The 17,303-nt window shown below is 35.1% G+C and overlaps 2 long non-coding RNA genes across 13 annotated transcripts in view; one reads left to right on the forward strand and one right to left on the reverse strand.

The window, feature by feature from the left end:
• Positions 1-17,303, reverse strand: part of LOC140534405 (uncharacterized) — an 18,726-nt gene continuing 1,423 nt past the window's right edge. Inside the window, exons 1-4 of one of the 3 annotated variants that reach the window (XR_011977287.1) lie at positions 14,333-14,455; positions 6,442-6,565; positions 3,811-3,903; positions 1-583 (exon numbers count right to left, since the gene is read on the reverse strand). This is a non-coding gene — a long non-coding RNA (uncharacterized lncRNA). Of the gene's footprint in view, positions 584-3,810; positions 3,904-6,441; positions 6,566-13,223; positions 13,333-14,332; positions 14,456-17,303 lie in introns of those variants that run through there. The other 2 variants (XR_011977288.1, XR_011977286.1) reach the window with 2 other exon arrangements.
• The window catches only part of LOC140534404 (uncharacterized), a 23,248-nt gene continuing 19,795 nt past the window's right edge, over positions 13,851-17,303 (forward strand). For all 10 annotated transcript variants that reach the window (XR_011977279.1, XR_011977276.1, XR_011977282.1 and 7 more), the window contains exon 1: positions 13,851-14,150. This is a non-coding gene — a long non-coding RNA (uncharacterized lncRNA). The remainder of the gene's footprint in view (positions 14,151-17,303) is intronic.

Consider the following 17,303-nt stretch of genomic DNA (forward strand, 5'->3'; position numbering starts at 1 on the left):
GACAAAGGGGGAAATAAATCATAAGTGTGCAATGAACTATTGTGCAATGTCAACTATGAAGGATTCAATTTTCCAAGGCAAGTAGGTACAAAGGACTTAGGAATTATTTTTTCATTTTTTTTCTTTTGATATCTTTCTTCTTCCACAAGTGCAATGAATATGGAAATATGTCTTACACAGTACCATTTGTATAAAGTCTACCAAACTAGTTGACATTTTCATAAGAGGGAAGGGAGGGAGAAAAAATTGAAACTCAAAATTTTGTAAAAATGAATGTTATTATTTTCTTGATATATAATTGTGGAGGAAAATAAAATACTGTTTAAAGTCCCTTCTCCCACCCAAAAAAGAATAAGGTAACTTAGTTTCCAGAGCAGCATGTCTGCTCATTGGTCATTGACAAAGATTGATTATTGTAATAACAGAAACTAAGAAAACATGTAAATATACACACATATATATATATATATATATATATAATTAAATTTTGGCCTTTTAAGTTGTAGCTTTTGTAAGAAGGTATATCAGTAAGCACTCCAACACACACCGGGGGACTTGCTTTCACAGGTTCTTTGATCTGCTTCTGTAAAAGGAAAGGCAATTTTTGAGAGGTTAATAATCACTTTAATCAAGCATATGTATCAAAATCAAAATTTCAGAGAAATAAAAAATCAGCAGACAGAACTTCCAAACTGCCTGTCCATTAACATATATACATCTTTACCAGAGAGGGAAGCACCAACATCTGGGTTTTCAGAAAGCTGTTGGGCTGCTTAGTGCCTTCTCAGAGTCTCATCTGAGGCACAGATTTTCTTCCAGAAACTAAGCCCCAAAGTATAACCTCACCCTCAGAGTATTTATATACTTTTCAGAGTCAGAGACCATAATCCTCTGACCCAATGCCTTAATAGAAAAAACAAAAGGTGTTTGGGACCCTACTACAAAACAACTACCCCAATCAAACTTCCCTCAATGGATAGGCCCATCAATGAGTGGGGAATATTTTCCTTAATAACATTATTCAAATAGAGGCACTTAAGTAAAACAAAATCATAAAGGACCCTAATTTGATTGCCATCCCACAAGAGATATCTCCTAGATATTTTTAAGACGTCATATGTATTCTGCATGTATTGAATCTGAATTCTGATCTCAGGTAATTGTTGAAAGAGAACACTTGGAAAGTTAAACAATTTTCAACATGATTCTAATATTACTTAAAAATGAGCAATTATTTAACAAATGTTTCACACTGAATGACAACTAATTAAATGCCTGGTTTTCAGGCACTGTGCTATGCCTATGGATGCAAAGACAGAAACGAAGCAATCTCCTCACTCAGAGCTTGCACTTTATTTCAAGCATCAGGTCAAGTGCAAAAGTGACATTTCAATTAGTTCCATTTGCAAAACATAAAATCTTTAAATAAAAAAGATAGCATGAGAAGAAATGTATTTAGAAATGAAAATGGAGAAATATTCATAATACCCAGTTAAAGAGAACCAATGTAGGTGGTCATCTAATTCAATTCTCTCCTTTGTTTAGTTGGGGACATTTAGTCAGAAAGGTGATTTAGATATCCCTCAGCAAGTTGCTTTCTGAGATAGCAATAAAACTTAGAACTATGGGCACTTAGCAGAAATCAGTTTCCAAGAGATTCTTTGAGATCAGAAATTGTATTAAATAATGAAATTTCAGCCAACAATGAAGTGATTTCTATACTAATAGAAGTGTGTCTATCCATAGAATGCATATGGAGGTTACTAATGTATAAGAAAATGCTGAATAAAATTAGTCAGCTCCTGAAACAAAACTTTAAATGTAAAACAGAAAAGTTTATATTTTACCCTAAAGGCAATTCATAGACACTGGGTATTATTAGATAAGCTAGTGACATAAAACTATTCTTGAGGAAAATCATTTAAGCCACTATTTAGAATATGGCTTAGAGTGGGGAGTGACTAAAATTGGGAATGGAAATTAGGAAATACTTGAAATAGGGTGGTGACTGTGTGAATAGAGGGGAGAAATATAGGAGAGTTTAGAGAAAGAAATTTTAAGATTTACCAATTGTTTGGATATATAAGCTAAATGAGAGTGAGAAGTCAAGGAATACACTGACTTTGAGAACCTGAGTAACAGAAAGCATAATGATACCCTCTACAGTCATAATAAATTTGGAAGATGAATAGATTTTACATTAAAGGTAATAAGTTTTGCTTTGTGAATGACAATTTTGGGTTGCCTGCATGATATTCAGTATGAAATGTACAATAAATAATTGATGATGTGTAACTACAATTCAAAAGACCAACTTGGGCTGGATATATAGACCTGGGAGGTGTCTGAACAAGTATAATAACTGAATCTATGGGTGCTGATAAGAACAGAGAGAGAGAAGGGGGTCCAAATGAAGACTTATATAACATTTAAAGAGAATGACACATTTGAATAGACAAAAAAGAAATAAAGAGGAAGAGATAGAAAAGAAGGAAGAAAATCAAGAGACAAGAAATTCATAGACACACCCAGAGACGAGAAAACATTGAGAAATGGAATTTGACCAACAGTGTCAAATGCAGCAGAATTGTCAAGAAAGATGAGAATTGCAAAAAGACTATCAGCACTGGTAATTAAGAAATTTTATTGACTCACTGAACATACAGTATTGTGGTTTTCTAATTCACAGTCAATTAGAGGTAGCAGGCTAAAAGGAGAATGGGAGAGGGTCTTAGGGAAAGGAACGATGGAAATAAGAAATGTGGCATGTTTAGGTAATTAACTAAGCAGACAAAAATAACTAAACATAAAAAGACAGTCTTTATTATTTTAGCAATAATGGAGATCCATGATGTTAAATCTATGTTATGCATTAAAAAATGTTAAACCATGTCCAATTTCCTGGGTTTTAGAAGATATGGAAGTTTATCACTTAATATGGCATAATATACATTGAAAATGCTTAAATAAGAACATTTTGCTGCTAAATGAGAATAGTTAATCATCCAGAAATTCATTCATGCAGGATTATCATTCCATTTTACAAGATGGCATGCTAATATTCTTCATATAAAGAAAATATAATATTCAAATAATATTTATCATTCATTCAGCCCCTGTGATCTATAAAGGAAGCAGTCTAGTATATTGAAATGAACATTAGCTGGAAAGTCATAAAACTTGTATTCTAGTGTTGATGGTGAAACCATTGGCATCTGTGATCATTCAGGGAAGTTGTTTGAGATTGCTAAATCTCTGTTTCATCTTTTGTCAGACAAGGAGAGTAAGCTGTCAGAAAAAGAAAGAAAGAAAAAGAGAGGGAGAGAGAGAGAGAGAGAGAGAGAGAGAGAGAGAGAGAGAGAGAGAGAGAGAGAGAGAGAGAAATGAAGGAAGGAAGGAATTAAGGAAGGAAGGAAGGAGGAAAGAATAGCTTAGTCATCTAAGGAGCAAAAGAAAGAAAACAAAAAACAACCAGGTAAAGAATGAATATTGTCTTGATAATGGCTTGCAATTAAATGGACAACCCATTGATTTAATGATTATCTATATTTTGCAGAAGCACTACAAATGACCCATTCCCAGAACAGAATTGAAGATAATGGGCTAGTTTACATTTAACTACTATTTTAGCATTTTCAGTTATCTCAAATTATTCCCTGCTAAATGAAACAAATTCTCCCCATAGATACTACATAATTAGAAATCCTGAACGTGTAGAAATGGATGATTCAAATATCCCCTATAAATGTGTCAAATAGGAAAATCTGGGTTTTTTTGTTTGTTTGTTTGTTTGTTTGTTTTTATGCTTACCTCTTACTCTTGAATGGTTAAGACTGTGTCTTCTGTACATAGATGTGAAAATAGAGGATCTTCATTTCCAGTTTCTTTCTTTAGAGTATATTCCTAAATGTTAATTTCATGAATACATTTAGAATTTATTGTAGAATATTGTGTAAGGTGAAGGTCTAAGCTTAGTTTCTGTTTGCCAGTTTTTACAGAAGTTTTTATCCAAGGGAACTTATTTCCTAAGTAATTTATATTTTAACAGTTGTCAAATATACTGTTTTCAAGAGTTCCTTTTTTCTGGCACTCTCTTATCTAGCCTTTTCCACTGTTAAATTTTTATATTTGTACACCATTAACAAATGATTTAAGTATTTGCTCATGTATAAAAGCACTGTAAGGTCTAGTAATTCCATTCCTCCCTCAATTGTACCTTCTTCATTATTTATCTTGATATTCTGCATATTTTGTTTATCCAAATGCATTTTATTGCTGTTTTATCAAGATATACAAATTATCCATTTGAAGTTTTGATTGATATAGCATAATAATTATGAATTCACTTTGATGATATTAACATTTATTGCATTGGTAGGGCCTAGCCATGAGCATTGGATATTCATCCATTTCAATGTTTCTTTATTTCTGGAAAGAACTCTTCATAATTAAATCTATACATTTATATTGTGTAATTTATTAAGTTGACTCTCAAATATATTATTCATTTTAAGCTATTTGAAAAAAAGATATTTTTAATACAGGATTTTTTGATTTTGTTGTTGTTATTTGATTTTGTTATTTTGATTTTGATTTGATCAGTATATAAATATACTGATGGGTTTGTCATTTTCTTTTGTAGATTGTAACAGAAACAGCAGTTTTAATTGTATCAATGTCTATCTTTTCTGATTTCTTAGGATTTTCTAAGTAAACACACATGTCCTCAGTCAGTTATAATACATTTATCTCCCTATCTCTGTGTATGTATTTAATGGTTAGACATATGTATGTGTGTAAAGATCATACAGTTTGGAAGCCTTATCTGTTGATTTATTTTTGATTTCTCTGAAATTTTGATTTTCTCTGATAATTGCTCTTGTTTAAAGTGATTGTTAATCCCTTGAAAGTTGCTTTCCTTTTATGAATGCAGATCTAAAAACCTGTGGTAGCAGGTCCCCTGTGTATGTTGCAGTGCTTACTGGTACATTATGATGAAGTTGGTAGGAACTGCATAAATTAAAAGGAAAGAATGGGGAATGGGATAATTTTCTGTTGTGTCCCAATTATGATAGTATGATTCTGTGGAACCCCAAGAGGTGGGGGTGGCCAGAGCCAGGCTTGAAGTGGATTAGCCAGGTTAAGGACTGTGCAGGAGAAATGAAGGTCTTTAAAGAGTATTGTATTCAGAAACCAGACCAGAGCAGCGAGAATTTGGAATAGAGCCATAGAATTCAATTGAAGAACAACCCAGCAGAAGTCTACATACAGAACAACCCAACAGGAGCTGAGACCAGCCAGTGTGCTGACCTTGCTGATGTGAGATGAATAGGAGTTGAAGTATGGGGTTGCTTTCACACAGACCCCGGCCAAAAGTAGGAACAGCTGGCTCCTGTTGGAGGAGGAGGAACCCCACAGTTGGGGGTTCAGCCCTGGGGCAAGATTGGGACTACATAGCAAGGCACTGAGTGTGGGTTTTTGCAGCATTCTTCTCAGACAGTTTGGGACCCAGGTAGTGGGGTTGCCTGCATTGGAGGAAGTGCCATATCTCCCCAAGGACCTCACCTTGATGGCTTTGTTGTCCAGCCACCCACTCAGTCCTTGCAAGCAGGCTCATTAGAATCTACCCCAGAATGAAAAAAGCAATATAATTGATAAACTTTTGGCCAATTTGATTTAAAAAAAAAAGAAAGAAGAAAACAAAATTATCAATATCAAAAATGAAACAGGTGAACTAATCTCCACTGAGGAGGAAATGAAAACAATAATTAGACATTACTTTGCCCAACTGTATACCCATAAATTCAACAATCTAAATGAGATGGGTAATTATTTTAAAAGATATAAATTGCCCAGATCAACAGAAGAGGAAGTTGAGTACTTAAATAGCCCCATCTCAGAAAAAGGAAGTTGAAAAAGTCATAAATGAACTCCCTAGGAAAAAATCTCCAGGGCCAGATGGATTTACAAGTGAATTCTACCAAACATTTAAAGAACACTTAATTCCAGTACTATATAGACTATTTGGGAAAATTGCCAAAGAAGAAATACTACAAAATTGTTTTTATGATACAAATATGGTTCTGATACCTAAACCATGAAGAGCCAAAACAGAGAAAGAAAATAATAGACCAATTTCTCTAATGAATATATATGCAAAAATTATAAATAAGATATTAGCAAAAAGATTACAGCATCTTATCATGAGAATAATACATTATGATCAGGTAGGATTTATACCAGGAATGCATGGCTGTTTCAATATTACAAAAAACCATTAGCATTATTGATCATATCAACAACAAAGCTAACAGAAATCACATAATTATTTCAATAGTGGCAGAAAAAGCATTTGATAAAATACAACACCCATTTCTACTGAAAACACTGTAGAACATAGGAATAAATGGAACTTTCCATAAAATAATAAGTAGTACCTACCTAAGTGCATCAGCAAGCATTACATGCAGTGGGGACAAGCTAGATGCATTTCCAATAAGATCAGGGGCGAAACAAAGGTGTCCATTATCATCACTGCTATTCAATATGGTATTAGAAATGCTAGCTGTAACAATAAGAGAAGAAAAAGAAATTGAAGGAGTTAGAATAGGCAAAGACAAAACTAAGTTATCACTCTTTGCAGATGATATGATGATATACTTAGAGGTCCCAGAGAATCAAGTAAAAAAACTGCTTGAAATAATAAACAACTTTGGCAAAGTTGCAGGATACAATATAAACCCACACAGATCCTCTGCATTTCTGTATATTACTAACAAAGCCCCATAACAAGATACAGAAAGACAAATCCCATTTAAATGTAGAGTAGATATTATAAAATATCTGGGAGTCTACCTGCCAAAACAAACCCAGGGACTATATGAACACAATTACCAAACACTATTTGCACAAATAAAACTCATGGGTAGGCTGAGCTAATATAGTAAAAAATGATAGTTCTATCTAAATTAATTTATTTGTTCAGTCCCATACCAATCAAGCTACCAAATAATTATTTTCTGGAGTTGGACAAAATAATATCAAAATTCATCTGGAAGAATTAAAGGTCTAGAATACTAAGGGAACTAATGAGAAGAAATGCTATGGAAGGTGTCCTAGCCCTACCAGATCTCAAATTGTATTGTAAAGCAGCAATCATCAAAACCACTTAGTACTGGTTAAGAAACAGAGGGGCAGACCAGTGAAATAGGTTAGGTGCTCAAGACACAATAATTAATGAATATAGCAATCTACTGTTTGATAAACCCAAGGACCCCAGCTTCTGGGATAAAAACTCACTGTTTCACAAAAACTGCTGGGAAAACTGGATAGCAGTGTGGCAGAAACTGAATATAGATCAATGCTTGACACTGTGCACAAGAATAAAGTTCAAATGGGTGCATGATCTAGGCATAAAAATTGATACTGTAAAAAATTAGGAGAGCAAGGAATAGTATATTTTGCCAGAATTATGGAAAATGGAGAAATTTATGATCAACAAGTGACAGAGAACATCATGTAGTGCAAAATGGGTAATTTTGATTACATTAAATTGAAAAGTTTTTACACAAACAAACCCAATGCAACCAAGATTAGGAGGGAAGCAGAAAAGTGGGAAAGAATTTTTGCAACTCTGTGATAGAGGCTTCATTTCTAAAATATATAGAGAACTGAGTCAAATGTACAAGAATACAATTCATTCCCCAATTGATAAATGGTCAAAGGATATAAACAGGGAATTTTCAGAGAAAGAAATTAAAGCTATCTATAATCATAAGATAAAATACTCTAAATCTCTATTGATTAGAGAGATGCAAATCAAAACAACTCTGAGATACCACATCATACCTATCAGATTGGCTCACATGACCAAACAGGAAGATGATAAATGTTGGAGAAGATGTGGGAGAGTTGGAACACTAATTCGTTGGTGGTGGAGCTGAGAGGATCCAACTATTCTGGATAACAATTTGGAACTGTGCCTCAAGGGCTACAAAAATGTGCATACCCTTTGACTGAGCAATATTGCTCCTAGAACTCTATCCCAAAGAGATCATAGAAGTGGGAAAGGGTTCTAGATGTACATAAATATTTATAGCACCTCTCTTTGTGGTGGCCAAAAACTGGAAATCAAGGGGATGTCTATAAATTGGGGAAATGCTCAACAAGTTGTGGTATACGAATGTAATCGAATATTATTTTGCTATCAGAAATGATGAACAGGAAGACTTCAGAGAAGCCTGGACAGACTTGCTGAGGGAAAGGTGCAGAAACCAGGAGAAATTTTTATATAGTAACAACCACAGTGTGTGAGAAATTTTTCTGGTAGACTTAGTACTCCATTGAAATGCATGGACTTAAAAAATTTCCAATGTGCCCTTGAGGCAAAACACCTTCCACATTCAGAGAAAGAACTGTGAAATCAGACTGCAGACAGAAACAGATCATTTTCTTTTGTATTATGCTATGTTTTGTTTTATGGTTTCCCTCATTTATTTTAATTCTTTCATGCAACATGCATTTAATAGGAATGTAGGTGTTGAACCTATATAAAATTGTATTCTGTCTCAGGGAGGGAGTGAGGAGGGAGGGAAGAATAAGGAGGAGTGAGTGGAAAAAAATCTAAGATATATGGAATTGATTGTGGAACACTGAAAACTAATAAAATAATTCAATTGCAAAAAATGAATCTACGCAGAAAGGGCAAGATGGGGAGGTCATACCCCCAAAAGGACTTTGCTTGGACATTTCTGTTTGGAATTGAGGGAGGAGATACTGGTTGCTCTCTCAAAAAATAGTGTTATGTTGTATACCTTTGTGTTAGTTTAAAGTCATTTGGCCACCCTGGTAATGAGCTGCTATGTTATGTATGCAAATGGAGAAGTTTTGAATGCTGTGAATAGGTTCACTTACCTTGGTAGTGTACTTTCTAGGGATGTACACATTGACAATGAGGTTGATGCACACGTTGCCAGAGCTTGCTTAGTGTTTGGAAGGCTCCAAAGAAAGGTTTAGGAGAGAAGAGGTATTAGACTGACTACCAAACTGAAGGTCTACAGAGCCCTTGTGCTGAACTCCTTGTATGCTTGTGAAATATGGACAGTCTACCAGAGCCATGCCAGGAAACTGAATCGTTTCCACTTGAACTGTCTTGGGAAGATTCTGAGGATACCTGGCAGGATAAGATACCAGGCACTGAAGTTCTTGTTCTAGCTGAACTGCCAAGTATTCAAACTATGCTTCAGAGAGCGCAACTCTGATGGGCTGGCCATGTTGTCCAAATACAAAATGTACACTTGCCAGAAAGACTATTTTATGGAGAACTTGCATGGGGCAGGCAATCACATAGTGGCCAGAAGAAAAGATACAAGGACACTCTCAAGGTCTCTCTCAAGAACTTTGGATTTGACTGTGCAACATGGGAGATACTGGCACAGGACCGCTCAGCATGATGTGCCCACATAAGAAAAGGTGCCATGCTCTTTGAGCAAAGCAGAATTGAGACAGCACAAAATAAATGCAGGATGTGCAAATTTGGGATATCCACCCTAAATATTCAAATGGACTATCTGTGCGCAAACAACCAACCTATGTATTCTGCAAGTATGAACTATGCTATATTTATTGAAGAAATGTTAATGCCTGTTCAAATAGAAGTAGCCAGTTTAAATCACCTGGCTTTGGGATTGCAAAGTATAAGGCCTTTTTGTTCCAGGACCCAAGGCCATTTAGATTTGTAAGGCCAAGATCCTGGAGGGTGGAATGTAAAGTCAAGTAAAACAGGATCTTTTGCAGTTTTTGTTTTAGTTTAATGAAGTATAATGCCTCTATTAGAATGTGACTGAGAAAAATCTTTCCTACCCATTGTGTGATCTGGGAAGATTTATAAGAAGTCCTAAGCCTTTTTTTTAATGAGGTACAGGTTCTCAAGTGATGTGATGCCCTCTGGCTCTAAAAAGTGTATAAAGACTCTGAGGTGCAGTTTTTTGGGGGGCTTAATTTTGGAAGGAAGATTTGAGTGCCATATTAGGACTCTAGGAAGCAACTAAAGAGCCTCTCTGTCTTTAAGAAACCAGATGTTGCCCTTCCCTCTCTGGCAACTGGTCAGACAGCTGTACCTGTCTTTTGAATCATGGTCAGAAAGAGGAAGCCATGTCTGTTCATTACTTTGGGGTTCAGGGTATTGATTCCCCTGATCTAAGTGAATGATAGATTGCTTGATACTTGTGTTTGACTAAAGTGATTGTTAACCCCTCAAAAGTTGCCTTTCCTTTCATGAATGAAGATCTAAGAACCTCTGATAATAGATCCCCTTGTGTATGTTGGGGTGCTTAATGTTACAGTAGAAAATTTGACTTTCCAATACAAGAATCAAGAGCAGCATGAAAAGGTAAACAGGAAAGATACACCATAAGGGACTTATTAAAGTTCAACTGTTTGCATTCCCACATAAAAAGATAATATTTGTACCCCATGAAATCTCTTTCTCGCTCTCTCTCTGAATATATATTATATATATGTGCATATATATTCATATATACACACATACACATATTCACACATGTGCATATATGTATATGTACATGTGTATATGTACATATACATATATATACCTACCTATATATTCCCTCCAACTGTATACATACACAAATGTGTTTACATATACTTATATACATACACATTTGTACATATGTGTTTACACAAACAGATGTGTATATATAGAAACACATGTATATATGTATATGCATATGTGTATGTGTATATGTGTATGTAAATGTATATCCATATGTATGGAGAGAGAGGGAGAGAAAGAGAGAGAGAGAGGCACAGGGTGAGCTGAATATGACGGGATGTCATTTAAAAAGTAAAATTAAATGTTGAGAGGAATGTACTGTGAGAAAGAGAAAGGAAAAGGTAGAATGAAGTATATCATCTTACATAGAAGAGGCAAGAAAGAGCCTGAGCTTGTATAATTGTATTGCCAAGGTAATAGTCACAGCACTGGTGGTAACTGAATATGCCAGTGTAGTTCTCAAACGCAAAATATAAAAGATTCTCCTTATAGAAGGCTGAGGAAAAACATGTATTTAATCACCAAAAAGCCAAATCCCAGAACCAGAAAGCAAAATCTGTCATGGTGACAAGGTAGTTAATAAACATGATCACAGCAGAGGGCAAAGACATTTTCAACCTTCCCTCTCCCAGCCAGGGCCTTCTCAACTGTCAACTGTCCCAATGTGTCAGTTGGACCTGTGTCAGTTGGCCTGTGTTCTTTCCCCTCCGACCTGACCTCCCTCACTCACTTTTTCCTAGTTCTTCTCCAGCCTTCCTGTTCCTCCTCTTCAGCAAGCTCTTCCCACCCCATGTGACACAAGTTTCCAGGGGATCCAAGCAGATCATATGGGTCTATTAATTAATGAGAAAGATCTTTCCATTTTAAATTACTGTTATATTCGGTACCAAGATCTTTCATATTCATTAAATAGGTCAGTGGGGCATCTGTTATTACAAACATCCCATCATTTCCCCTCAACAAATGGGGCCCAAAATATTGGGGTAAGGGGTGAAGTTCTCTTTTTCCACAACTACTTCCTGTTGAGATTGGATGTAGAGCTGTCCCTGCCCCAAGAGGTCATATTTGAGAGATCAGTTTAAACAACTGATCTTTCTGGCATCTAGAGTTTGGTCAGTTTCAGGTCCAAAGATCACACATCACTGTCATGGATAGGAAGTGACATCTGGCTTAAGTAATCAGGCATCTGCAGGTGGAGAGTACTAAACCTATAGGAAACAAATCTAACAAACAAGTTTAACAGATGAAAAGACAAAAATCGAACAAACAAATAAAACAAGGAAACACTACCCAGAAGCAGGGTAGACATAGAGTTAACTGTGTTTCTGGAGTCCATAAATCCACTATCACAGCCTCATTCACCACAGAATATATGAGTTAAGGGTACAATTTGGTAATTATCCTCTCCTGAATAAACAACAGTTACAGTATTATCTTTCCCATGTTCTATAATTTCCACAGCCTTTGGAATGTCTTCTGGCTTTCATTTTACTCATATTTTAGATCCTGATTTTATTCTATCAGAATGCAATCCTTCAGTTCCTCTGTTAGTTATTTGAGAAAAAGGGTAAGTTTTCACAAGTGGTCTAGTTTCACAAAGAATAATAATCGCTTGAATTATACTATCAGTTTTACAAAACTGAATGGGTCCATCATCCAAATTTTGGAATGTTATAATAATTTCTCCTTGATAATTAGAATCTATCACTCCAACCACTACATGTATTCCTTAAACCGCTAATTCTAATCAGTGCTAAGGTTTAGCCAACTTCTTATTCTCCCTGAAAGTGTGACAAATTTGGATACAAGGGTTCAGCAGAATCTGTAGGGCAGTTCTTATTTCTCTATTTCATCTAATGTCAAGTCCCTTTTCTGGGTACATTTTGTATAGTTCATTAGTTGGAATACCATCCATGCTTCTAAAATTTACCCCTGATCTCAATAGAGTAGTAAGCAATTCTCTCCTTGTCAATTTATTCTGATTTTGAATCTGCTGACTATTTACTTTTCTCTCTCTAGCAATGTTGCCTTTTCCCCAGTCTCCTGTCACTTAACTTGGGAATCTTGCCCAACACCTCTGAAAGAGGTTGCCCTATTTCCCCAATAATTAGTCAAAATCTTGTAAGTAGGAGGAGCAGTCTTCACTATTATATTCCGATGATAAACTGCCAAGGGAATATCGTAGTATACATCTGCATTTCCAACCATTATGACAGACTTCATTACCTCTTTTAACTTTCTTATACAGTCCCTAAGTGAATACCAGGGTTTGTCTCCACTAGGCCACATAGAGCCAGTAAGATACTGCGTACTGCAGCCTTCTGCAGCCAAAGCTAACAGATTAGTTGTATTGTTACTTTCTTGCATATTGTAGTCTCTCAAAGTTTACCATACAAAAAGATTCTAATACCTAATAAAATAGTAATACCTAATAAGATGTTAATAGATTTCATAATATTAATACCTAATAAAATACTAATAAATTTCAGGCAGTTGAGAGGATGAATAACTATTCCTCTAGCTCTGTCATCACTGATTCTCACCATCCAAGATATTAACGATTCTCCCGTTTTTTGGGTGAAGCAACTCAAAATTTCTGTGACTTCCTGTTAAGTAAAATCCTCAATTATTTCCTTAAACACTGAGTTACCTCCTTGGTTCTCCTGTTTCCACCTCACTATTTGGTGTGTTTCTGACTGAGAAGAAGAATTATTTCACTTCCTTTGTCAATGTGACATCTAGGTTGGGTCTGCACAAAGGTCAGATGCACATTTCTTTTGTTAGCCTTCAGCTTCTTCTGAGCTAAATGAACAACCTTTCCTTCTACCTGAGACACCCCCAAAAAGTTCTTGAACTCTTTTTCCATCTGAATATTTTCCTTCAGCAGCTCATCTATGTTTCTACACGTAATATGGTAAGCTGTTAGGAAAATCCAGTCTCTTCTACTTATCCCTGCCAACTCCTTCCCTGGTCTTATTAATATTCCTTTCAAACACCTTTCCAAATCTCCAGGTTCTGCCTTCTATAACCTCTCTTCCAAGTTTTCACAGGGTCCAGGCCTTTTAGCTCACTCCATTTGTAGTGAGGAAAATGGTAAATTCTCCCATCCTGGATTATTAATGTCTTCCTCTAAATCATTTCTGCCTCCAAGTAGAGATTTTACTTCCTGATCCTATTCGTGATACCACATGTATCGCCAAGGCAATATTCATAGCCTGATGGTGAATAGGAATATGCCAGCATAGTTCTCAATTGCAAAATATAAATGACTCTCCATATAGAAGGCAGAAGAAAAACATTTATTTAAGCATCACAAAACCGAATCCAGAACCAGAAAGCAAAATCGATCACAGTGACAAAGAAGTTAATAAGCATGATCACAGCAGAGAGCAAAGCCATTCTCAAACCTCCCCTCCCCCAGCCAGGACCTTCTCAACTGCCAACTGTCACAATGTGCCAGTTGGGCCTGGCCTGTGTTCTTTCCCATCTAACCTGACCACTCACTCACTTCTTTCCAGTTCTGCTCCACCCTTCCTGTTCATCAAACTCCTCCCACCAATGTGACCCAACCTTCCAGGTGATTTAAGTAGCTCATGTGGAACTATTAATTAATAAGAAAGATCTTTATACTTTAAATTACTATTACAATAATGAACAGGAAAAGGAGGAAGGTGAGAGGGAATAAATAAGCATTATTTTCATCAGATTTGGCTTAAGGAGGGAACAACATACTCAATAAGAAATGGAAATTTATCTTACCCTGTTGGAAAGCAGAGGGGGTGGTGATATGAGATGGGGGAGAGTACAGAGAATGGCAGGTTGAGGTAAGGGATAATCAGAAACATGCACTTCTGTAGAGAGAAAGGTCAAAGGAGAGAATGGAATACATGGAGGACAGAACAGTACAGAAGGAAATAGTTATTTTTTCACAACATGACTGTTTGGGAAGTGTTTTACATGACTTCACATTTATAACCTATGTCAAATTGCTTGTCTTCTAAATGATGGTTGGTGGGGAGGGAGAAAAGGAGAGAATGTGGAGCTCAAAGATTTAAAAATGAATGTTAAAAACTGTTCTTACCTGCAACTAGGACATAAGAATATACACAGTGTGGTATAGAAATCTACCTTGCCCTACAGGACCACAGTAGGGAAGCAGATAGGGGAGAGGACTGATAAAAGAGGGGGAAGATTGGAACAAAAGGGTAATCAGAATTCATGTTGTCCAGGGTTGGGGGAGGGTGGAGATGGGGAGAAAATTTGAAATTCACAATTTTGTGGAAGTAAATGTTGAAAACTGAAAATAAATACATTTAATTAGAAAATAAATACATTCCCCTCTGGCTAGAGTTTGTAGGATATTTGGAGTGAATGAGTGCTATAGTCTGTCAAAGAACTGTTTTTTATCTATTGAGATAATTATATGCTTTGAGGTCATTTTGATTTTATTATAACTAATATGATAACATTTTCCCCCTAAGGTTGAACCGTACTTACACGTCTTAAATAAATAAAATATATTTATGATGAATAATTTCATAGATTAATTACTGTAGTCCATTTTATTGAATGTGACTTATTTTTAAATCAATATTCATTAAATAACTTCATTTATGTTGTTTGATTAATCCTTTTCTAGTTAGGCATAAGAATTATATTGACCCATTAAAAAAGAAAAAAAAATGTTTGGTATAGTGTTCATTTTGATCATTTTTTGAGAATAATTTGTGGAACATCTTACTGTTTATGCTTTAGAACACTAATAGTTTCTCTTATGAAACCAATAAGACTAGGATATTTTATTTTTTCACTTTGATATTTTTTAACAGGTAGAGAACTTTGAATATGATATTCCAGAAGGCAAAGTAGACTAGATTACAATTAAGAATAAATTTTTCAGAAAAAAAAATTGAACATAATCTTTCAAGGGAAAAGATGAACAATTAATAAAAGAGGGGACTTTCAAACTTTTCTGATGAAAAGATCAGAACTGAACAGAAAGACTGATCTTCAAATAGAAGACTCAAAACGAGCACAAAAAGGTAGAGGCAAGAATAAAAGCAAACAAACATGTTGTTCAATAAGATTAAACTGTTTTCATCCCTACACAAGAAGATGATACTTTTAACTCTTAAAAACCATATCTCTAGTAGAACAGTTAGAAGGAGTATACAGAGGCAGGGTTAAAAAAAAAAAAAAGAATTATACCGGGATGAAAGGAAATGGAGAGACAAAATAGTGTAAATTTTATCACACGAAGATGTATGAAGCAACTATTACAGTAGAGGGAAAGAAGGGAGGGAGTTACCATTATTTAAATCTCACTCTCATCAGATTTGGCTTAAATTGGGAATAACATATACACTTGGATATAGAAATTTATCTTACTGTATATGGAAGTAGCAGGGAAAAGGAGAAATTAAAGGGAGGTGAGAACTAATAGAGTGGAAGGCAGAAGTAGGAGGGGAAAGGAAAATGAAAAAGTTGGGGGATGATTGAAGAAGTACAGATTGAGTGAGGTGGTGATCAGAAGCAAAACACTGGTGAGGAGGGAAAAGATGAAAAAAGACAGAAGTATAAATAGGAGGAAAGAAACAGGATGGAGGGAAAGATACAGTTCAAAATCATAACTGTTAATATGAATGTGAGGAACTCTCTCATAAAATGGAAGCAGATACCATAGTGCATTAAAAGCCAAAATCCTACAATATGTTGTTTACAAGAGACACCTGTGAAATAGAGAGATCCACACAGAGTAAATGGAAAAGGCTGGGCCAGAATATACTATGGAAGTAGTTTTTGACAAAATAGCATGAGTAGCAATCTTGATCTCATATAAAGCAAAAGCAAAAATAGATCTAATTAAGAAGAGAGAGGGAAGGAAACTTCATCTTAGTAAAAGGTACCATTCACAATAAAGTAAAAGAAATATTAAACATACATGCACCAAGTGGGATAGCATTCAAATTCTTGGGGGAGAAGTTAAGTGAGTCTTAGGCAGAAATAGACAGCAAAACTATACTAATGGGGGACCTCAAACCTCTTGGAACTAGTGAAATCTAATCATAAAATAAACAAGAGAGAACATAAGAAGGCAAATGGAATTTTAGAAAAGTTATATATGATTGACTTCTGGAAAAAATAATTGGATAGAGATAGAAAGAATTATATCTTCTTCTCACCAACACATGACACCTACACAAAAATCGACCATGTATTAAGACATAAAAATTTCACAAGTACAGAATGATAGAAATATTAAATATATCCTTTTCAGATCATGATGCAATAAAAATCATGTATAATAAAGGGTCATGGAAAGATAAACGAAAAATGAATTAGAAATTATATAATCTAATCCCAAAGAACGAGTGGGTCAAATAACAAAGGATAGAAACACTCAATAATTTCATCAAAGAGAATGACAATAGTGAGAAAACATACCAAAACTTAGGGAAACAGCCAAAGTAGTTGCTAGGGAAAATTTTAAATCTCTAAATGCTAACATAAATAAAGTAGAAAAAGAGGAGACCGATGAATTCTGATGCTGCTTGAATAAACATGGAGAAATCAATGGAGATAAAGAAATATACATATATATATATATTATATCAATAAATGAGTTTTTAACAACAATAAGCAATGTATTAGAACTAATTTAAAAAAATTAATATTCCAAATAAAAAGTATTTGGCTGAAATTTTGAATCTTTAAATTTTGTTCTCTATCT

This window comes from Notamacropus eugenii, chromosome 3, assembly GCF_028372415.1.
Source record: "Notamacropus eugenii isolate mMacEug1 chromosome 3, mMacEug1.pri_v2, whole genome shotgun sequence".
NCBI classification, from domain to species: Eukaryota; Metazoa; Chordata; class Mammalia; order Diprotodontia; family Macropodidae; genus Notamacropus; species Notamacropus eugenii.